Genomic DNA, 24,899 nt, shown 5'->3' with positions numbered 1-24,899 from the left:
AAAAGGTAACCCCCCACACACACAAGTTATAAAAAGCTATTGACGTCAGGCCCCCTTATAAGTTAAAAAAACTGTGGTGCCAGGGCCCCCCATAATTTATTTTTTTTAAAAAATTGGTGGTCAGGGCCCCCCTACAAGCCAAAAAAAATAATTAGTGATCAGGGCCCCCCTATAAGTTAAAAAAAAAACATTGGCACCAGGGCCTCCAAAGAAGTTTTTTTTTAAAAAAAAAAAACATTGGTGGCAAGGCCCCCCTTACAAGTAAAAAAAAATTGATGGCCAAGTCCCCCCCCACGAGTTATAAAAAGCCATTGGTGATCAGGGCCCCCCTGCAAGTAAACAAAAAATTGATGGCCTGGGCCCCCCCACAAGTTATAAAAAGCCATTGTTGATCAGGGGCCCCCTTGCAAGTAAAAAAAAATTAGCCAGATTCCCCCAAAATTTTTTAAAAAATTGCTTGCATGTATTTTGTGTCTAAGGGGGGCCCGGCCATGCGTCACTTACTTGATTTGCCGGGCCCCTCCTGCTTTCAGCGTGCTGCTGCACAAAATATGGCACAGCAGCTCCGTGCACGGAAGCTTTTCTCCTAATAAGATTTTCTGTACGCTCATGGTCCTTTAAGAATAAGTCCCGGTAAAGCTGTACAGGGATTGAATAAGGGGATCCAATCCCAATGCAGATTTACCAGAACTTTTTCTTAAAGGACCAATGAGGGTACAGGAAATCTTAATTGGAGAAAAGCTTCCGTGCACAGAGCTGCTGTGCGATATTTTGTGAAGCAGCACGCTGAAAGCAGGAGGGGCCCGGCTAATCAAGTAAGTGAAGCATGGCCTGGCCCCCCTTGGACACAAAATCCCGGGACAACTGTCCCCCCTGTGACCCCCTGATGGTGGCCCTGAATAAATTACTGTTAGTATTTATTCAAAAAGACAATCTGTATCAGCTGCTATATATTGTGGTGCAGGAGCTGCTGATACAAATGTAATTGTTCAGTCCTCCTGAAATGGCATTAGATATACATCCCATAGATGACATTAGATGACATGACAAATCTTTGATTCACCACGGTCACTGTACTGAGCAATGCTATGCTGGGTTTACATCTATGTCTCGTGATAAGTGGATATTGGCATTTATTTGGTTTCACTTTTATCAAATCAAAGTGATCAAAGTGCTCTTAAAGGCTTCAAGGAGTGCTGGCTGAGACAGTGGTAATAAAAATGTAGTGAGTTCTAATATTCTCATAAGTGACATACAGTAATTTATAACTGATTATATCTAGTGATGGGCGAATTTTAAAAAAAAATGGACGCCGGCGTCAGTTTTTTGGACGCTGATGCATTTTCGCCAAAACAACGGACGTCGGCATCAAAAAAACGGATGCCGGCGTCAAAAACGGGAACACCAGTGCCGTTTCGCGAATTTTTTGCCCTTTCGCAAATTTCACACGAAATTCGCAAATTTTTCGGCGAAACGGCGCTAATTTGCCCATCACTAATTATATCCCATACCTTCACTAAAGACTGTTTTTAAATATATATATTTGCAGGTTATTCACAGTTCTTGCTTATTATTATAAAATACAGTCCTTTCTAGAGAATTGCCATTCATGTCATTGTTGACATTCAGATTTTATGCATTTTATTGACCCTGAAAACAAAAGAAAAAACCCTAAGGAATAGTAAAGCCAAGACTTATTATAAATATGACTCTGTATATCTGAATTGCAGTGCATACTGTTTCAGTTTCCTATATGGCAAGGAGTTAACTGTGTCATTCACATTCAAATAAATTAGTGTAAAGCATAACATTTATGGAATATGAGGCCATACACAAAGTCTCACGCAAAAAAAAAAAATCGAATGCTTATTTCTAAAATGCTTAAGTGACCCAGAATAGAACTTATTTTTTAATCATGTTACAATAAATGTAACCCTTGGGACTGAAAGTAGAGAGACCAGCCAAGGGTCAGACTGAAATCTTTATCACTTCCAAACACAGGGGCTTATAGTATAAATGACACACTGCAGAATGATTTACTTATACCATTTAAAATTTATGGTATCTGAAATGAAAGGAGGCAATAGAGTGCCAGAAATAATCCCACCCTGCACTAAAGCATGAAACATCGCCTAATTAGGTGGGAGCTAAATCTGTGCATCCTTATCTGTGCAAATCACATCGGGTTTGGGAACCAAAAGTTCAGATTAGTTATTAAGCAAAGGGGGCTACTGTGGGGCAGGCCAAAGTAGCTTTCAAAACAAAAATCTGCCAACTCCCATCAATTGCCAGATGTGGAGGGCACCAGGGGATATGTTTAAATGAGCTGTTATTTAATAGGAGATTATGTTGAATTGTCAGCTGCTTGTCTAGCTTTGTAACCTTGTGCCTGAAATATTATTTTCAGTCATTTCTGTTGGCTTCATTTCCACAGGCTGCCGGCCTGATTTGGATCAGGCTTTTGAAATCAGCACATTCTAGAGGCTTCCCACAGAAAAAAGATCAGCCAAAGTTTATAGCAACATGATATTAGGGTATAATCACTTGTTTCTTTTTACCCCTTGTGGTGTCAGTAGACAACAACATGAAATTGCCACAAAAAATATCACACATTCTAATAACTTTTTCCCCTTTTTAAAATATGTTATATTTTATAATTATCAGATGAGCTGTCCTCCAGTCAGGAGCTCCGGGGAAGACAACAATTCTTAAGTGGAATTGAAATACATTATGAAACAATTACCACAGTTCAACTGTGCCTAAATAATCATGTGCAAATGACATAATTCCAAAGGCAAAAAAAATTCTTTGAACTGCATTAAAGGTGTTGAAGTATGAGTGCCTTTGTGTGCTTTTTAACACTTCAGATGTATCTCCCCCAGCCAACCACAATTTTGATGGAATGATAGCAAAAAAAACCCGCTGTATTGTCAGCAAAACACAAACTGTATGTGGGCATGTAATAATAGTCGGTAATGGAAAAACTATTCGCAATACGATAACGCATGCCTTTGTGTGAACCCAGAAACTGTTTAGCGACCACTTCCGACAGTGGAAGAAGGTTTTTGGATTTTATAGTTTGAGCCAATGCGCAGTGAATGTAATGAAACTTCTTACCAAGAAAGTTGCTATGTTTGTTCCAAAAGATTACGACACATACAAGCACCTCTTAAAAGTGGACAATGCACAATTAAAATTGCAATAACAGTTTAAGGAACAGTATTACATTGTGAAATGCAAAAATTGTGCAAATTGTTTTGCTCTTTGCGACTTTTATTACATTTCCCCAACAGTGATTGCTCTTGAAATTGCACTTTTAGTTGTAAATGACGTTGTATGTCTTTACTAAAGAGAAAAATTCAAACTATGTAGGTTTTTTCCCAAACATTTCATATAAGGTAGTTACGTCCTATAGTCATGCTTTGTACCAACTTAGAAATAGTACAAAACATACTCATTATTTTCATTACCAGATAATGAAAACCTTTTGAAAAAAAAAAGGTTTATCTTTGTGCATTTATAATCTGATCTATCTGAAAATGATAGTTTTGTGTAGCCTGGCTACAAGAACAAATATATATATATATATATATATATATATATATATTTATATATATATATATATATATATATATATATATATATATATATATATATATATTTGTTCTTGTAGCCAGGCTACACAAAACTATCATTTTATATATATATATATATATATATATATATATATATATATATATATATATATATATATATATATATATATATATATATATTTGTTCTTGTAGCCAGGCTACACAAAACTATCATTTTCAGATAGATCAGATTATAAATGCACAAAGATAAACCTTTATTTTCAAAAGGTTTTCATTATCTGGTATTATATGGGCCATTTATTTTGAGACTGTGTTTGTGGATAACTGTTTTGATCCCACGGATCCTTTGGGAAGGTGATATGTGCCTATTCAGTACTCTTTATAAAGAAATAACACATTTGAACCATTTAAATGTGACCACTGCGTCTATGAAGCTGCACGGTATTTGTTTTCTGTTCAATCCATCACATTTTATGCCTGCATGTTTATAACCACTCCGTGAAAATTCAATTACATATATATTGAACCGATAAAATGAGCTAAGCAGAAGCAAATCAAGCAACAAGTGGATAAATTACTGCCACTTACATTCTAAGATGTTAAATACTGTATGTTACAAAGCTTATAAGCATGGCTGCAGCACTCTGTTTTCAATCAAAAGCAACCTTAATCGCTTGTTGGTCTCTTAATGCAGCTGTTCAATCTACTGTGTCTAGTAAGAATACCTCTTTTGGATGGTTTAATCTTTAAACAGCTGAGGCAACACTGTCATTTTTACAGTTCCTCTGCTGGGTTAAGGGATTGAAACTAAGAACATTTTCATGAGCGGTTAGTCAGAAAAAGTCTTACAGGGGAATGTAATAAAAGTCGCAAAGAGCAAAATAATTCGCACCAATAAGACTAAAAATCCACAACTCGCAATGTAATATTGTTCCTTAAACTGTTATTGCATTGCGAATTTTAATTGCGCATTGCGAATTTTATTTGCGCATTGCGAATTTTAATTGCGCACTCATAAGAAGTGCTTGAAGGTGTCGTAATCTTCTGGAGCAAACATAACGACTTTTTCAGTAAGAAGTTTTATTACATTGACTGCGCATTGGCGCAAACTATAAAATTCGCAAACGGTCTTTCACTGTCGGAAGTGGTCGCTAAACAGTTTCCGGGCTCGCAAAAGCTATATTAAATTCGCACAAAGCAAAATTTGTTCGCTCAAAGGCATAACTTTTCGCATTGCGAATAGTTTTTCCGTTAGCGATTTTTATTACATTCCCCCGTTAGTGTTTGCTGCCCCCCCCATCCCTTTCATGCTAAGCCTTAAAGTGAAGATATAAGGGATAATTGGCCCTAAACATGAAAAAACGATGTACAGTGTAGTTGATTAATACAGGGAAACAAGTTCAAATGAGTGGCCTCAAAATTTAACAGTAACAGTAGTGCATTTAAAAAAAGAACCATTTAAAATCACCCAACTTAAAACAAATGTCCGTGTACTTAGTCACCTGGATTTAAATGTTGAAACTTTTATGTACTGTCCTCCACCATCCAAAACAAACCCAAATATATTGTGTACTTTGAAGAAGTTACACAGTATTATTAAAATTGTTACACAATTACACAATTCATAAAGAAACTCAAAATTTGTGATAGGTGCATGTATAGATTCTAGTTTAGGCATTTTTTAGCCACTAGTAGCTACTGTATGTTTGTTCTCAGCTACCCATATGCCTTAAGTTCATAATATGTTACCAACTATATTCAGGCAATGTATATTCTAAATAATAACATTCAGAAGGTGAAACAGTACATTGTGAGTTACAATGTAACTCAGGCTTTTAAATTGATGGGCTGCAATAACAGGACTTATAACAGAGAATTAAACTATTCGAAATATATTGGGGACCCTAAACAGGTCGGGGGTCCAGTGCAAGGGCCCCAATGTATTTTCCCTTACACATCAGTAGACTTGTAATGCCAGTTAATAATGGCTCAAGCACCAACTTTTTTGTCTATCTGAATTAAAAGTTAAATTGGTTGGATAATCTTATTCTCTGCTCAAAATAGTTTTTAAGCTCAGCTGACTGGCAGCAGTCAGAGCTAAATGAGCATGTAAGCTAAATAAGCTAAACATATATATGTAGGTTTACTTGTTTTACAATGTAGACAAAATACTTGCCCACAGAATTCCAAATAGCTGAAAAGCTTCATTTTAAATTCTGTCATTAGGGGGGTTTGTATCACACACGTCATCTACTGTATTTTATTATCGTCTGAATGCAAATTAAAAATATGTATTGATTTAAAAAAAAGATTTAAAAAGATGCCTTATATTGAAAGTCTGGAGCAGGGACAAATGTGTTGAGCGTGGAAACTGGCTCTAAACATTCCTTTAGGACAATTTTCTACATTTCTGCCATACCAAAAGGAAGAAGAAAGCAACAAGAAAAACAGCTGGTGTTTAATGGTTCTGTCAGACTCATTTTAAAAACATCACCTTGTTATTTTGATTTGTGGAACGCCATGCCATGGGTGCACTTAAAAACATTATAGTCTGCCAAAACTCATTTGAATGTTGTTATATTTATCTATTAAACAGAACTCTGTAGAAAGCAACCAAGGTTATCATTTCAGCATAATAGTGTCTGAACAGATTTTATTGTATTGTGGCGCATCCATGGAACATTGTGAAAATATATGCAATGGAATTATTATCATTATTTAACATATATACCCATTTACCTTCCCTTAGTTAAGCCTACTTATCGCTGGGACAGTAGCTATGATCCTAATGTTAGCAGTGAATGCCTTGATTTGTTCAGACATACAAAATGTTTAAAAATGTAATTTTCCTTTGTACTATGTTAGCAACTGAATAGTGCATTGACAGATGAGTATAGGGGAGCACCCCTTGTTATTTTTTAAGTTGGCTTTGTACACTTTAAACTGTACATTTTTATTATGATCCATGGAACATTATTAAAAAGCCTTTATTGGTATCCTGGCTCAGCTCTCATGCAAAAACAAAGTTTCAGGCCTTGTACGGCCTTTTTTTCAAGTTACTGAATTACACATTGTTGCAGAGATTTATACTCTCAATTACAGCGCCACCTATGGGTGTATATCCCAAACCAATCAATCCTTTATCAAGGATGATAAAGGCCCTAAGGTGGGCCAAAACTTTGGGTACACAAGTATGAATAAAATTTGATATATATTCAAGAAATCAGAGTGCGGGTTTGTTGAAGAATAATATATATATATATATATCTATATATATATATATATATATATATATATACATACATATATATATATATATATATATATATATATATATATCTATCTATATATCTATATATATATATATAGATATATAGATATATAGATATATATATATATATATATATATATATATATATATATATATATATATATATATATATATATATATATATATATATATAGCCACACTCATTTAAATTTTGCTCACAGCAGCTCAATAAGTATGAGACTGGGAGAAATGGACTACATTGGCATTTGCATTTTATTACCATTTTTATCTTGAGCAAACTGATTAATCTCCATGATCCCGATAATTATCTACCACCATTATTATGGGTTCATAGAGAGATAAGATTTTATGTACCTAGGTGTTTTTCCCTGAAATTGTAGTAGTTCCTAAAGTAGAATATAGTGGCAAGCATTGTGAGACCAAACCCATAGGAGACCAAACCCCCAATAAATAATAAGTTCCTGATTATGTGCGCTGTAGCAACATAAGATAGACAGTACTTTTGCTTCATGATTGACTGGAATCCTTAGAAGTACCCAAGAGTGTCTTGTGCAGATGATGAGTTGTATGAAGTGTTCTACTATTATGCTGTTGTGACAGTGTTCTGGTGCTGCTTTGTCTTGACATTGTTCAGTAAAATAGGTTCTATGTTTAAGAATCACTAGTGCCAACAGATTTGTTAAACGTTAAAAGGTGCACCATATTGGAAGCTATTGTGACAGGCAAACCAGAGTGTAACTGGTACAGGTATGGGACCTGTCATCCAGAATGCTCGGGACCTCAGGGTTTCCTGATAACTTATCTTTCCGTAATTTGGATCTCCATACAGTACCTTAAGTTTACAAAAAAATTATTTAAACAGTGATTAAACCCAATAGGAATGTTTTGACTCCAATAAGATTCTTTAGTTGGGATCAAGTACAATGTACTGTTTTATTATTACAAAGAAAACAGAAATCATTTTTAAAAATGTTAACTATTTGCTTAAAAGTGAGTCAATGGGAGATGGCCATCCCCTAATTTGGAGCTTACTGGATAACTCATTTTCGAATAACGGATCCCAAGCCTGTATTGTGTTCCAGACTCTACTGTTCCAGTAGCTTAAGGGCCAATTTTGGCAAATGTATTACCATGCAGGAAGTATCTACTAGAAGTAGCTGAAAACATAACATTCTCAAAGCTAATTAAATGAATGCCAACATTAGCAGTATATAGATAAATAAGACCTATTCAAAGCAAAACCTAAGCTGAATTATGAGTAAATATTTGTAAAAAGAATTACACAACCTTTAAATTCTTAATTTTCGTTATATACCAATATTGCATTATACAGCACAAAAGCTTTATTAGGTTGTTTTAACAATGTTATCTTGTATTAGAGTCTTTCCTTTTTTTATTGAATTACATAAATTATTCTTAATTTGCATTTCTTTCTGTTCAACAACTTTAACAAATAATAAACTGATTATAGCAGAGGCTGGTTACTTCTTGCTGGATTGTAGTAAAGTTTTACTGGCAGGATATCTAAAAACATTGTTCACTGTTTTCCCTTTAGATTTACAGAAATTAAAGATTCATCAGGGAAACTTGACCTGAACCTGCTTTCCCCATTGAAAAAAAAACTACTGGGCCCTGTTGGCTTACAACCATTCCAAGTTGTGCAATAACTTGTTCTCCAAGGAGCTGAACCGCCGCCTTTCTTCCCATGGGGTGACGTCTAATACAGTACTTCCGGGAAATATGATGTACTCCTATTCATCGCAACTAGTGGGGGTATACATTGCTATTTGCTTTGGTACGACCGTTCACAAAGTCCATGGTGAGTGAAACATTTTACATATCTTCTGTTTTCTGAGTTGAATTAAAATGTATAAAAAAATCCAGATGTACACTTTGCATTCACTTTTTTTTTACTATTTGAAGCTGTAGGTTTTATATTAAGACTTTCTATGTGATCTTGAGATGGTAGTTATCTTAAAATGACCCCTCAAGTAAAAGTGAGTGTCAGACAGTTCAGGACTTGTTTATTGGGATAATTGCTTGTTGATGTGCAATCCATTCATCTGCAGAGTAGAGACAAATGAAATTTGATCTGGTAAAAATCTTGGGAATTGGCTCTTCAAAATAAGGAGGGGAAAAGGGAATTGTGCTAAATATGTTTGCCTGTAATTTATTGAAATAAATATGTGCCCAAGAAAAATTTGAAAAGTAGTGAAAAACAATGCTGGTGACCTCGTCAACTTTATTTTTGGTTGCAGAAAGACAGCATTATCTGTTTTGTACATTATAGCAGTAGAGTTCTTGGCAAAACCAATGTCCTTTATAAGCACACTTAAATAAATGTTTAAATCTGTGCAAAGGTTTAAATCTGTTTGCTAGCTCAATTAGTAAATTATGAAGTCAGATATTAATGTGAGCATGTAATACTTTGTGCATATCTGAGTCACAATTAATTGTGGGCATAGGCATATTCTTCGCCTTGATGTCACTTTAAATATCATGAAAATAATGTATACTGTTTTTTTTCCAAGTGGCAGCTAGGTGAAGGGAAATACACAGACTATAAGCCCTATTTATAAATGAGGTATATTTTCTCTTTACATTTCATTAGTGTAATGCAAAAATCCAAGTGGCTGTTGGCAAACTGGTGAGATTGCATAAATATATTGATATTTTTGTGGCAGGCCTCAATAGGAGGATTTTACATCTGCTTCTTAATGATGAAATTATAACTTCCAAATTTTGGATGAGAATTAGCTTCAGAGAATAAATTAACTGGTATAAGCTTCTTTGATGTCTTCCACGTACAGACCTGTAAATCTGCAAGTGCTGAGCCCAAGTTACTATTATCACACATTGGCTGTAGCCTTTGATAGAACCAAATATTTTTGTTGGCAAGGATCTGTACAGAAAAATACCATGTGTTAGGGGGCAGCAAGCGCTTAGCAGATTCTACAAGGAACTCAAGTTTTAAAACCCTTATTTTTTAACATTTAAAGTGGGTCGGGTTTGTTGAAGTTCTGAGCCTATTCAGTTACATTTCCTGTTTCATTGGAAAGGCAGTCATTGTGCTAGAACTTTAACAGATGTGCTGTTCCCGTTTTTAATAGATGGGAATAAAACTCTGGTTCTCTTGCAGAGTTATAAATTACAGCATGAAAGCACAAGCTGTCACCATGTTAACCTCAACTAGCCACAGCAGCATGAATCTGCCCTCAAATAACCTGATGCACAAAGATGTATAACTCTAACCTGTACCGAATTCCAGAATGACTGAAGGGCTCTGTCAGGTACAGTTGGGAATTTTTAATTTTCAAAGGAAATGGAGAAGGACATTGTGATTGCTTTGTGACTATCCATGAATACAACATTGTTATACAAATCACATATATGAAAAAGGAATGCCTCATGGGGAAAAACAACCTTTCTAATTGTGGGGAATTAAAGCCCCCCCCCCCCAAAAAAGTATGCTAGAGGGGTATTTATCAAGGTCCGAATTTATCTCAATATCGGCTGCTACAAACTCCAATCTAACTCACTTGGGCTTTCCACGCTTATTTATTAATACATTTTCTCAAAAATTACCTTTGCGGGAAAAGCTCAGAATTTCACAATTTTTTTCGTGAATTTTCCCCGAAAACTCTGAATTTTTCAGAGTTTTCCAAAAACATTGTGAAATTGCCTGAAACCCACCCACACAACCAAAAATCAATGGGACTGTTCTCATTGACTTTTATGCAACCTCGACAGGTTTGAGATGCTGTGGTTTTATATTCGGGCTTTTTAGCCCTCGGGGGTTTAATAAATTCCGAAAAATTTGTGATTTTCTTTTAAAGCCTATTATAACACAAAAAACAAAAACACATTTTTCGGATTTCGGGGAATTTTGGGCATTCAAAGCTTAGTAAATAACCCCCATTATGTTTTGGGCTTCTGTTCTAGTTTAAGGAGACCACAACCCTTTAGAACTGAAGATCTGCACCTCTGGTCTGTTTGAAAATGCCTAAATGATATATGTAAATGTTGAATACAAGGCTAATAAGTAATTCACATTACTTGGCAGTTCAATGCATTCTAAAGGTTTCTGGTGACCCCTAAGCTTTACTTCAGTACAGTTGTAAAGAGAATACTGCAATGTAGTCGTCTCTCCCTGACTCAGCCGTTCTGACTTATACATTAGATAGTTTTAAGAAAGGGACTGCTTTTTAGTAAGTGAGGGAATAAAAGGTAAGATAACTCATTGCCATCTTGGAGTCAGGAAGGATTTTTTTCTAAGGCAGAGCAGAGAGGCTTCAAATGGGGTTTTTTTGCCTCTGGATCAACTAGCAGTTAGGCAGGTTTTATATCACTTAAAAGGTTAAACTTGAAGGACGTGTCTTTTTTTTCAACCTAACTCACTATTTTTCTATGTAGGTGTCACTGAATCAAAAGGCCTTGATCATTAATTTTATAGGGCTGATGAACTTCTTTGCTGTTATTGTTGGTACTGAAAGTTCAGTATAGAAAATACAGCATTTCTAGCCATATTAATTACAGATGTTGGTATATATTTGGCTCAATTTGCACCAATATTCTTTTCTTATTAAGTGTTTTGTGTATTACACTGTTCATAAGAAAACAGCAACTGAGATTTAAATCCCTAGTGTCAGGCAAGGGTCTCCGCAATTCTGAGATGCACCCGCTAAAGTACAAGGTTATATTTTAGCCTTTTGTTAAATATATTCAATTGCAGTATCTATCTATCTACTAAATGAGGATTTTGGGGGGAATATTCAATATCTCTACATATTATAGAGGAGGGGGTAGTGCATTCCAATAAGCAGGCCTTGCTATGGCAAAATGCTGCACAAGTTCAGTACTTGCCAGAATTGGATAATACTGGTGTTGTATTTCTAATGAAAGTTTACAGCCTGTTTTTATTAGTTTTGCTTTCTTTTAGCCCATTAAAGTTCAAGTATTATTTTAGAGTATTGCTTCCAAAAAAAAGAGTTTCCATTTTGTTATTGCTATTTTGTTATTTGGAAAAGTTAGCAGGCACAATCTGTAAAGCAAACAGAGATAGTTACACTTGAATTTTTTTCTAGCCCTGGATTTACAGTAACTGCACCCCTAGGCCAGTCTCCATACATGTTTGCACAATCAATCCTCCTCGGTCCTGGTGCAAATCTCCTGCTCGGCCATTTTGCAATGCCCTGGAAAAAAAATCCAAAATGTGGCTGGACGCCAGGCTGCCCCTAAAATTTTGCCACCACAGGCGCAAGCCTTTGTTGCTTTGCTTGTGCTTGTTCTTTTCTAGAGACATTTTACTTTACCCTCTAGTAGGTTCACCAAAGTTAGATTGGCAGCCCTTTTACGATTCTAAATGTAAGAGCAGCTATACTCATGTTTGTAATTATACTTTGGCTCATGGTTTATCCAGTCCTTTATAACTTTGGTTCCCTTGTCATTCTTAACTAACTTAGCATTCCATGTCAAGTACCTGCATTTCCTTATTTAGTCATTGATATTTACAAGAGATATTTTAATATTGGACTGTATCTCTTTAACCTCATTTACACTGAAGTCAGATTCACAACTTCTTCTTTAGTACAATTTTACCCAAGACTACTTTACTGTTATTCTGGTTATCTGAGCATTGTCTGTGTGTGTGTTTTTTTTAAGAATAAATTATTGTAGTCTGCTCTGCAGTATTTCGATACAGAGTCTAAATACTTTATTTATTATAAACTGATGTGGGTTTCATGTGCCATACAAATGGGCTGCTAGATTACAAAAAAAAACATTTTGACAGCTAGAAGGTTATTATAGATCTGTTTTCAGTGTGGCATTATGGTTAAGCATCAAAATAATTTGCTGAGTATTTCCATTCTAGCACCTCATTTAACAGTTGATGGTGTGTATCGAAAATGTTGACAGGACGCGGTCAAGCTTTATGTATATTGGATCAGTAGGAATGAATTAAGGGTCCTGCAGGAATTTTCTTTAGTTTATGATACAAGATGTGTCATTGTGATGCTTTTGCAGTTTCCTAATCTGCCCTTATGGATGTGGCTAATCTAATAACTAAAGATCAAACTGCTTTGAAGCAAAAAGATTACTGTGATTGTTCTGTGGCTTAAATTGCATAGCTCTGTTTATTTGTACATAAATGTACTAGTATGTTATTGCATAGCAATTCTTGTACTATAGAAATGTTCACTGGGCACAGTTCCATTTTTGACTTGAGGCAAAGTAAGAACCTTTTCTCAGGTGGCAGAAAGTCACCCAGGTAAGCATGTAAGGGGCATGGGACATCAGAGGGCAGAATTTACACTATCTGGGCAAATCTCCAGGTTTGGCTTTAACAGGCCATGCTGTGATCAAACTTATTCTACCTGCTGAAATCTGCCATTTTGTTCAGTGTATTGTTCATCTGCAGATGATGATGTGAAGTGGAGACACAGGTCACTTTCTGCAGTTGCTGCTGTTTGTCACGTTATATTGTTTGTCATAAGCAGATCGTTTGGTCATTAAATTGGTGTGGGTATATTCACAATGCACAAATACAGCCAAAGTGTGAAAAAATTCAACAAATGGATACTGTCTTTTTTGCATCTTAAATAATATAGAACTTCCCTGAAATGCGTGGGCTCTTTATTAAATTTAATACAATTCTCAAATCACTTGATTTAACCCTCGGTATAATTCAGGTTTGGTATGTCTGATTTAGGTTCTTACCAAGCAAAGCCTTTTTTTTTGCTGATGTTCTTAAAACTATGGTGCCAAGCATTATCTTACTGGTCTGGCCAGTAATAAACGGGCCAGGTTGCAAGTCTTTGTAGAGAATAGAAATAATTTGCAAATGTAGTTTATGCCAACCTAACTCAGTGTTTCATGTTATATTGTGTGTGTGGTTAGATATTTGTTCAATTAGAATTGTGTTTTATCTCCCACTTAAGCCACTAAATTTTAACAAAGAAGTGAGCTAGAGATACTGTACATTACATTCTGGTGTTCTGTACCAGCCCATGGCAGCTATAGCCCTTTAGCAAGAAAGATCTGTGCATCCAAATATGCCTCCAGTGTCTCTACATCTACATCTTCTGTTGATTCACTGCACATGATCTGTGCTGCTGTCACTTACCTGAGCTTAGGGACTGACTCATTATATACTGTGTAAATAGAATGTTAAAGTCATGATACTGGGTTGATGAGCAATTAATTAAAATTCACCGCAGAAACACAATTAATCATAATTTAATAACCAGCCCTTTTGCTTCAGGTAGTTTTTCTGCTATACGACATGATGACCCATAAGCTTAACTTCTCAACAGCTGCTCAGAACCCATTGACTATGTGCATGTCACTCCTAACAAAATCCAAGATGGGGAGCTTCTGTGGACACATTTTTAGGCCTCAATCATTACTGATGAGATGCTGAACCATCAGGGTGGTACAGTAAGTTTAGTATATAAAATACAGCATTTTCAGCCATATTCATATATAGGATTTCATTCTCCTTTAAATAACATTATATAAGTCAAAATCAAACAGAATAATATGTACTTTTTTCAGCTGAATATCTTATTTATTTGAAATACTGAGAGAAATCTCTCTTGATATATTGAAAAAATGGGAGCAAATAGAGGGATGTCCAAGAATTGTTCGAATGGTCTATATCCTGTTTCCACAGAAAACACAGTAAATAAAATGTGAAAGTCTGCTTTTTATATAGTTTTTTTAGGCTTTTTTTCCTAAAGAAACCAGGGTTCCCCGAATGTTAAGCTAAATTAATAATTTGTTTTGCTCTTATAATCAGGATCATCAGGAAAATAGAACATTTTAGGAGATGGCTTGGAGGCTGATAATTGAGAATGGGTTCTGCCATGCTGCTTCCTCGTCTCAGAGTATATGAAATGGGTCTTTTTGTCACCCATGGGAAATTGCTTGACCTATGTGTAACAAAACACCTGAAACACCCTTCTTTTATTTCATTACTATGATCAACACTTTGGGCCATTTTTTTCTTTTGCAAGATTTTAGTAAGTATTGGTACATTAGCAGTAGTAGAGATTGACTCTGCATCCCACATGCATTCTAGCTGGACTTATGACTTTGAGGTGTTATTCTCATTTGTTTTTGTCCATCTTTTAGTATTGTAGAATGTACAGCTTCAGCATAAAAGTAGCATAATGTAGACCATAGATTTTATGTTTTGGGCTTTTGTTTTAATCTGTGCTGATAAACACTGTCAAGCGGGATGCAGTAAAAATCACACCACCATACCACTGTAAAGGTGGCCATAGTCGTGCAGCTTTATCTTCACATTGGACGAACGATTGTTCAGTGCCACCACCGAACCTGCTACTTACCATTCAGATCAAATTAAGTAGTAAAAGAACAGATCAGATGATGTTCTGCCCCTGACAGCAATCGTACGAAAGTTACGTCCGACAAAAGCTGGTGACAGTTTCCCACTGATATTTTCAGATCTGCAATGCATGCAGAGATATTATGGGTAGCGGACAGAAATGTTCTAACCTGTCTGAATGACCAATTGCCACGGCACGAAAAATGTCAGAAGACTCCACACACGGCCCGAAAATCGTACGATACAGAGATTCATGCGATCGGATCTTTGCATCTATGACCAGCTTAAGGATTAAAACAGGAGTCAACCTGGCAAATAGGGTAATTTTTCATTAGAAGGGTAATTATTTACTACTGGGTTTCGTAGACTAAAGCTATCATATTCCCTTTGCAGTGATAGAACCCCTCTACATGAAACAAAATATTAGAATGTCTTTTTTCTATTTTTCTTTTTGTATGCCTGTAGAATTCATGCTCATTTTCAGACACATATAGTACCTGGAGCACATAGTTAAAAAATATATATAATCCAACCAGCAAGAGGTTTGACTGAACATTAAATAAATATTCTAATCCTTGTGCTTTTCATCCATAGTTTTAGTTTTAGTATAGTTAAAATGTGTAAATGTTGTGCCTACCATGCCTCACAGTTTTATTTATTGGGAGGGGGGGTCATAAAACATCACACCCTTTCCTCTATATCCATGCCTTATAAGCATACATGTAGCATTTGACAGCTGTGTAATAACAACGCTCGATCTCTAGTTCCAGCTGCATTTAAGGAAATACCGATTTTATGTTCCTTGCTTCAATCAGCCAGAGCCTGCCATATCCCAGTCCAAGGACCCTCAGCAGACCATTTTCAGCATTTTGCTGCAATTAAACTCCTCTGGTTTTAGCCCACAGGCAATTTAGTACCTTTTTACATATGCACATTATGAACTTTTGACCAGGAACTGGTAGTCATATATTAGAAAGCAGCTTCTGAAAGCAGACTTAACAAGTTCCTCTGAGTATTAGCCGGAGTCAGTTGCGGAAAAGGGTAATTTAAACAAGTTGCAGAGAGGCCATTCAGAATCTTACTGATGAACCTAAATATGTATTTTTCCCTGTGTTTTTCCACTGGAAGCTGGTTGCAGGAGCTCTCAGAGATGTGATTGATCTTTTATTCAGCAGCTAACGAGGGCTGTGATTCTATTAGTGCTCTACAAGGCAAGGGAGAAGTGATTTAATGAAGTGTCTAGTGAGCTGGCTGTAGATTTATCCTGTTTTGTCTAATTTGCAGTGCCCGTTGTGAGTGTAACAGAGACCGCACTTGCCTTTCCATTAGCCAGGTATTTCCTTAGTAAATTGTTGTAAGGTCAGGTGTAGTTATCTGAGAAAAGGCAATGCTTTCCCTCCTTCAAGTCTCCAGATGACAGGCGCTGCACTGAGCGTTCACTGAAGCGGAAACCTGAAGGGCAGAGGTCTGTCTCGAAGTCCCCCTTAGCTGATGCAGGAGCAGATGAACTGCCAAGCAGGACTAATAGAGTCATAATTGCCGATTAGAACTGAAACAGGGCAATAACATCTTAATACAAACTGGCGTATATTATACTTACTGTCAGTTGCATTAAAGTTCCACAGTAGCCTTTAAAAGCTCCAGCCCGCCTTATTAATTCACAGTTATGGGGCAATCAGTTTTAATAATCTCTACAAACAAACAGCGACATGTCAGAAAAGGTTCTACTTTTCAGTGACACAGTTAAGCCCTTGGTACTTGCACTACCTACAGAAAAAAACCGGCATGTTTTTAATGAGAGAGATGTTTTGCTAGTTGCACTGTCAGTCCCATTTACACCAAACTGACCTCCAGTTAATTTTTTTTTAATGTACAAATTGCCTCAGATGACTCGATTATTACCATTAGAAAATACAGCAGACTTTGGTTTTTAGGTATATCTCACCTTAAAGGGGTTGCTTATTTTTTTAGTTAAGTTGTTCTAATATTGAAGTTTAAAGTCTTTCCAAAACAGCTGTGTGGGGGGGGGGGCACTGAATGTAAACTGTTCTAAATTAATACGTTAGTTGATGCATTTCTTATTCTTGGCCCTGCTGAGCACAATCTCTGCGTTTCATTAAAGGCGGCTGTTAGAACTGATACAATAGTTGCTTATGTTCCACAGATACTGCTGAGAAATCAACTAATGTAGCAAATTAACAGTTCAGAATTTGGATCACTGAGCTGCCAGACTGAAACACCAGAGACACGAACAGTAAACTTTAAACTTCATATTTGGAAAAAAAACTGTAAAAAATAAAAATGGAAAGCAATTGAAAAAAAAAGAGTCTTAATTTCTGCCGAAAAATCTGAAAACAACTGAACTAAAAAAATTGTTTGTTTGGAAGTTGAACAACCCCTTTAAGGTGTTAAAAGTCTGTACTAGTTCTTATCTTCCTGATTACATTAACATTACATTTAACCAGTTACATGTTCACAATAAACATTTTTCCAGCTTACAATAATCATTATCATTAGGCAGGTGGGGATTTTTTTTTGTGTGTGAAGGCTAATTAAACAGAATCATAGCTAGATCAGAAGACTTGACATTCTTTTGTATGGAAGCTAACAAAGAAATTATTTATATTTTCCTGTCCTCTCTAAGAACTGGTTAGCATTCTGGTTGGAAAGTAGAAGCTATGACCCTAATCCTACTGGAGAAGATATGTAAGATAATGTAACCTGTTGTGTCCCAAACCCAGAACAAACCCCAAGGTCCTGGTCTTGGTTCACTCTTCTGCCTATAATTGCCACTGTTCGCTTTCGGGAGGAGCCCTCTGCTACTTGGATGCCGACAGGACTTAATGTGAGAGGACCATGGAGAGAGTTCTGGGCAGGCAACGGAACCAAACATTTACAGGAGGAATGGGGGAACAAGGACTGGCCGGGACCCTACCAATTAAACAGACCAGTACTGAATCAGGAGACAAGAACGTAGTCAGAGTCACAGGCTGGGTCAAAAAAAGAGACCAAAAGATCAGGACAGGCAGCAGGCTTGGGATGATCAGGGACAGGCAAGGTCAGGGAACAAGATCAGAACACTCAAAAGGCACCCAGGAACTATGGAGATAGGCCAACACTGGCCAGTGTATATTTGGCCGTGGCCCCTTTAAATATTTGAATTTTGCTGCACTCGGGTCAAACCCGGAAGCAGCACAAGCACGTCATTTACTGATAAGATAAATGATTGAGTGTATGAGGGATGACTTTGAAGTAGTAGGCCAGCTTAAATATATTGCAATATATGGACAAACAATCCCAGTTATGTTTAAAGGGGAGGACATTTTCTGACAGCTTAAGGGACAAAATGTCTTAAATACATTGATGATGGTTTGAGTGCAGAGGACCTCTTGTATTTGTCTCCAGCAAGCACCACGGAGCAATCGGCTTCTTTCTTCAAATTTCCCAAGGCAGACGCATGCACAGTAGAACGTTAAAGCTCGGCTTCTCACGCTACTGCACATGCGTACCTGTGCGAAGAAAGAAGAATAAGAAGGAAGCCGATCACTCTGTGGTGCTCACTGAAAGAACCCCTGGTCGGTGCAGTTTTCTCCTGGTAGGAAAGGTCACTTGGGGTGCTTAACTTTTGTTAAATACCGCCTTTCCTTCTCCTTTAAGATCTTTTTTAAGATCTTTCCTGACACTTGCATAATTTCAGAACATTCACATATTTCTCCAAACGTTCATACCCTTTTATTCAATCATTCTTTACATCATCCATTAGTTTAACAATCTTTTCATTGCATTGCCAGGCAACCATCACCTTATCTCCTCAGTTTTCTGCCCCTAAAGAGTTAAATCTCTCTAACTATATCCCTCTCCCAGGCCAGATCATTCATCTATGGTAGTTGCTAATAGGGATGCACAGAATCCACTATTCTGGATCCAGCCGAACCTCTGAATCCCGAACTGAAACGCATCCTAATTTGCATATGCAAATTAGGGGTGGGAAGGGAAAAACTTTGTTTTGTGACAAAAAATCACACTCCCTGCCCCTAATTTGCATATACAAAAATAGGATCGAGTGTGGCCTGATCCGAATCCTACTGAAAAAGGCTGAATCCCGAACTGAATCCTGGATTCGGTGCATCCCTAGTTGCTAATAAGGATTTCAAACTTTTGTAGTTAGAATATAGAGAGAGCTGCCAAAAGCAGTTCAGGACTGTATAATACAGTCACACTGCACGTTTCTCAGACACATGGTTGTCCTACTAACACAAATGTTTATTATTATTGTATGGGGGTCAAAACACTACTAGTGAACTGTCAAAATGCAATGTATCATTCCAGGTAGCCTAGCACCCTTACAATGAAAACTAATAACAGTGTTTATCAAAGTGATGTTATATTAAAAACAGGGGCCAAAAAATATTTTGGGTTTTGATGACCCATATCAGGGCCTGCACAGTGCAACTCTGTGTTATCTAAATAGTAAAAAGAAACAAAAATCTCCCTGAACACATCTTAAAGGCCATGGGTTAAATGTGTTTATGTGGTAAATGTAAAGGATTAAACTGCTCATGGGCTTATGTGTCAATGAAGATTATCTCATAACTGAAAAAATGCATTCTCTCTTGCTGCTCTGAAATGCAAAAGTGACCAGTTGTAATGGAGATTATCTCTCTGATTATACAACTGTGGGACATGACAGAACTATTAACCTGCTCAGCACAGACTAAAAAGGCTGTCACATGTTGAGTTTTGTTATCAGTGATCTTGTTGGGGAGAAATTAAGTGATCTAAATGCCCTAAACTGCTAGTGGCTGAATTGCCTTCTAGTAAATAGGGAAAACTCCAGTAGTACACCATGGCAAGTGTAATTGAAGAACACAGAAAATGACTGCTGGCAGCTCAAGGCATTTTGACCACTGGAGCTCTCTTTTAAGCAATAATCAAAAAGCTGTTTGCCATTTTGCTAAAGATCACTACATTGCTTAGAGGAAACTACTTCTTAAATTTCACAGACGTGGAAAATGTGCCAAATAATTACCATATTAAAATTCAGTCTATTGCTTAGTATAAGGAGAAAAGGACCTTTAAGACATCTAATTTTTGTGATTGCTGATGGAAATCTTTTAATTTGAATCTTATACAGTCCTATATTAAGCCACATTATTCTTTAAAGGAGAAGGAATGTCAAACATGAATAATCTTAAGTTTTGTTTGCCATGTGATGAAGAATACACCATACTCACAACATGGTTGCCTGCGGTCACCTTTATTTCTGTCAATAGAAACGCATACTTGTCACAAATCACTTTATTTCCATCTTATAGTTGTTTACAATTTGCCCAGGGCCAACACATATGTGCTATTAAATCCAAAGCTGTCTCCCAAATCTTTTTTTCCACCATGATCACATTCAATAAAGGAAATTTTTATTTGCATATTCACATTATCCTGCAGCTCTGCTGGGAACTGATGCTTAAAGCTGTTAATATGACAATTTCAATCTAGCTATTGTTTGCACAAATGTTTTAAAATAAATATAGCGGTTCCGATGGGGCCAACTTGGGTAACATACAGTATGGTGAATATTGCACAATTACCATTCTTTCTTCTTTAAATAGTCACAGCATTGATGTTTTTGCTAGTATTATTATTATTTGTAGTATTATATATGAAATTAGCAGTATTGCAAATATGACAATGAATTAAAGGAACAGTAACACCAAAAATAAACATGTAAAAGTAGTGAAAAACATAAATACAGTGCACTGCACTGGTACAACTGGTGTGTTTGCTTCAGAAACTCTACTATAGCTAGGCTGAGGGGGGTCTATGTAAGGTAGGGGAGTAGGGTTTTTATTTATTAAGGGGTTGTTTTTCCTTAGATGGTGGCCATAGATGTTACAATTACGATCTTTCCTACAAAAAAATATTTCCAGGAAAGATCGTTTGTCAACAAATATACAGGTAGAAACAATACAGGGGAATGTAATAAAAGTCGCAAAGAGCAAAACAATTCGCACCAATAAGACTAAAAATCCACATCTCGCAATGTAATATTGTTCCTTAAACTGCTATTGCATTGTGAATTTTAATTGTGCATTGCGAATTTTAATTGCGCACTCATAAGAAGTGCTTGAAGGTGTCGTAATCTTTTGGAGCAAACATAACGACTTTTTCAGTAAGAAGTTTTATTACATTGACTGCGCATTGGCGCAAACTATAAAATTCGCAAACGGTCTTTCACTGTCGGAAGTGGTTGCTAAACAGTTTCCGGGCTCGCAAAAGCTATATTAAATTCGCACAAAGCAAAATTTGTTCACGCAAAGGCATAACTTTTCGCATTGCGAATAGTTTTTCCGTTAGCGATTTTTATTACATTCCCCCGATAGAATTCTACCTGCATCTGACGATTTAGCATTAACAATGGTGAAGAGTGCCTTCAAAGCGCCCAATCTAAAGCCTACTTTCTTTGTGAATGTATGTTATGCTGCAAATCTAAGGGTATTGACATTAGAAAGAGTTGAAGATAGAGTGAGTTAGGCAGAGTATTTGTTTTACTGTACCTATGTTTATATCTAATTACATTTTAATATAAAATATAATCTTGTTTTAGAATGTCTGTAATTAATTATTCCCATACTAATTACATTGGGGTACCTAAACACCTACACTGTTCCCAATCTCATCAATCTGTATGAGTCAATTGAGGCCTTCAGCAGATCACTTGACTGAAGCCTGTACATACTGAACCCCAATAGTTACCCTATTATCTATCTACCCAGCAGACTTACTGACAATTACAGGGTTACAGGGTTAAGTTGTCCTGCTGAAGTTTGCCTGCAAGAAGTTAGAGCCCCCTGAAACAATGTGCCCGGCTTTGGAGCTGTTCAGATGCTTCAGGTACTTACATAATGCCATTTCTCCCTTTACAGGAAGCATGCCTATAATTGAAAACAGCTTTTATGGAATGAGCAAAATGCAAGAAACATGAATAAAATAACACATAAATGGAAAATTAAGATTTTTTAAATATATATATGTGTGTGTATTTAAAAAAAACAAAACGTTGAAGAAGTTCTTATAGTGGACACAGCAACGTTTTTATTTGGAGACTGTTTCAACCTCAACGAAGGTCTTGGAAAAAAAAAATGAAAAACACCTGCTTTGGACATTTCCTTTGAAGGCATTTATTAATAACTCCTGTTATTCTCCTATCTGAAAAATACTCTGCCTAACTCACTCTGTCTTGACCTCTCTATCTAATGTCGATCTCCTTAGATTTCCATCATAACATACAGTAAATACATTCAAAAAGAAATTAGGCTTTAATAAATGAGCATTCTGCTAAACAATAGCCATGGTAGCCAAATTTGCATGCATGTGTGTATTCATTTTTGGAAAGGGGTTAATAACTGCTGTCACCGACAACTATACTTCTTACAGTTTCTTTTTGTACTTTCAACATTTTTCATTGTAATTTACAGTTATGGGAAAGATAATCTGTACTGAAGGCATAATTTCACAGTCTAAGTGAATGAGCCGCCCATGTAATTTTCTAGTATTGACACTTGTGTCCTAGCACCATCTCATTATTGTATTATTGTCTACCGATCTACCATTTCATTACAAGGTCTACAATAGAACTAAAATCTAAGCCTTTAGTCCATAGCTCATTGCACAGGGAAACGTTGGAAATGGCTTATTGTATATGAGCTGATGTGGATCAGAGCACATCTGAATCAATAAGCAGCTAGTCAGAACCTGGCAAAGTATACTTGGTTGCCTTCCTATGCATACATAAGAATTCTAAAAGACAATGTCAAACGTACAATCAGCCTAGAAAGTGTTGCCATAAAACATTATCTTGACACTTTTGTGCTAACAGATTAATACTTAAACTCCTTTGACCTTTTGAAAATGCCTCTATGAATAAGAAGATACTGAAAAGATTGCACTTTTCTACATCATATATGATGAGATAGGGATGAGTGGGGTGCAAAACTGTATAGATAGAGAATGAGTAAATAACCCACTGGCCTTGGAATGTTCTATAAAAATGACATTGAGTTCAGATTATGGAAGATTTGAAGCAAATTCTGGTCCCCAGTTGCATGCTGGCTCTCTGAAAGTGTGTATGCATCACCTGTGCAAATGAGTTCATTGTGAGCAATGGCTAGATCCATCTTTTAGTTCTTCAACCCTATGGGGGAAATTCACTAACGGGCGAAAATTTACCAGCGCTGGCTTTGCGCACATCGCAACACTTCACCAGGTGTAAATTCGCCTGGACAATGCTAATTCACGAAGATCCGAAGTTGCGCACCGGGTACCGAACGCTTGCAAAGTTGTGCTAGCGACAATACGACCAGCAGTTCGAAGTTACGCTAGCGTTGGCTAATTCGCATACGGCGTGCAGTTAAAGTACAATGGCCGTATATGCTGCAGCACATTACACTACACAAGGCCAGGGAACCTTAATAATATTATATAAAGTTGTTATATTGCCCTACAGATGTGCCCACAGTATAGTTTAGGTGCCATATGTTATCAAATGTAGGGGGGAAGGAGGGTACCCCAAAAAATTTTTCGATCTTTTTCAGCCTATCACCCTGTAAAAAGGAAAAGACTCCAGCGTTTTTTGGGACTTAGAAAAAATTTCAACTTTTTTTGGACCAAGTCCTATATACTCTATTGCACTTCGCCTGCTCTAAGGTGGCGAAGGCAAGTCCGGCGATAGAGGTAACGTTCAGTAAAATCAAAAACAGTGAATTTGCGTAGTAACGCTCTTTCGTCAGAGCGAAAATTCGCCTGGCGTTAGAGTGCAAAGTTGCGCCAGAGTCTATCTCCTTCGCTACCGTAATTACGATTCGCATCGGCGAAGTGCAGAAATGACATCACGCAAATTTTCGCCATTGTTAGCCACTTCATTCTTTAGTAAATTGGCCCCTATATGTGAAGTTTTGGGTAAACTCTAAACATACAGCTTTTTAGTCTGATTTTTACACACAGCCTTTACAATTTTTATATGCTTTTTTGTAGTTCAGGTATGGGACCTATTATCCAGAATGCTTGGGACCTGGGGCTTTCCGGATAACGGGTCTTTCTGTAATTTGGATCTTCATACTTTAAGACTACTAGAAAATCATGTAAACATTAAATAAACCCAAGAGGCTGGTTTTGCTTCCAATAAGGATTAATTATATCTTCGTTGGGATCAAGTACAAGCTACTGTTTTATTATTAAAGAGAAAAAGGAAATCATTTAAAAATTTAGATTATTTGATTATAATGAAGTCTATGGGAGACAGCCTTTCTGTAATTCGGGACTTTCTGGATAACGGATCCCATACATGTACTAAGTAAATTCTGTAGGTAAAAGATACATTCCTAATTGGCATCATGTGCTTTACACAGACTGAATAAGGTATCCATATTTACTTTAAAAGACAACTAAAAAAAAAGAAAAGAAAGCTTTTCTGTGTCCAGTTTGGTACATGCACATCATTTTTATTCTTATTTTGGGGGGCTGTAGCTGCCATTGAATGTGCTATAGACGTGTTGTATGAATGAATAAAATTGCAGGAATGCCAGTCAATCAAATACATTTAGCTTTCTAGTTATTGGCTGTGTAATTCCCTCTTTTAATCAGTATGCTTAATTTAAATTACAAA

The 24,899-nt window shown here is 36.5% G+C and overlaps 1 pseudogene; it reads left to right on the top strand.

The window, feature by feature from the left end:
• Positions 1 to 24,899, top strand: part of LOC108714966 — a 595,011-nt pseudogene that overhangs the window by 109,674 nt on the left and 460,438 nt on the right.

Source organism: Xenopus laevis, chromosome 4S (genome assembly GCF_017654675.1).
Source record: "Xenopus laevis strain J_2021 chromosome 4S, Xenopus_laevis_v10.1, whole genome shotgun sequence".
In the NCBI taxonomy this organism is placed as follows: Eukaryota; Metazoa; Chordata; class Amphibia; order Anura; family Pipidae; genus Xenopus; species Xenopus laevis.
Note: the sequence above shows the minus strand (reverse complement) of the source record. Positions and strands in the feature narration are given on the sequence as shown.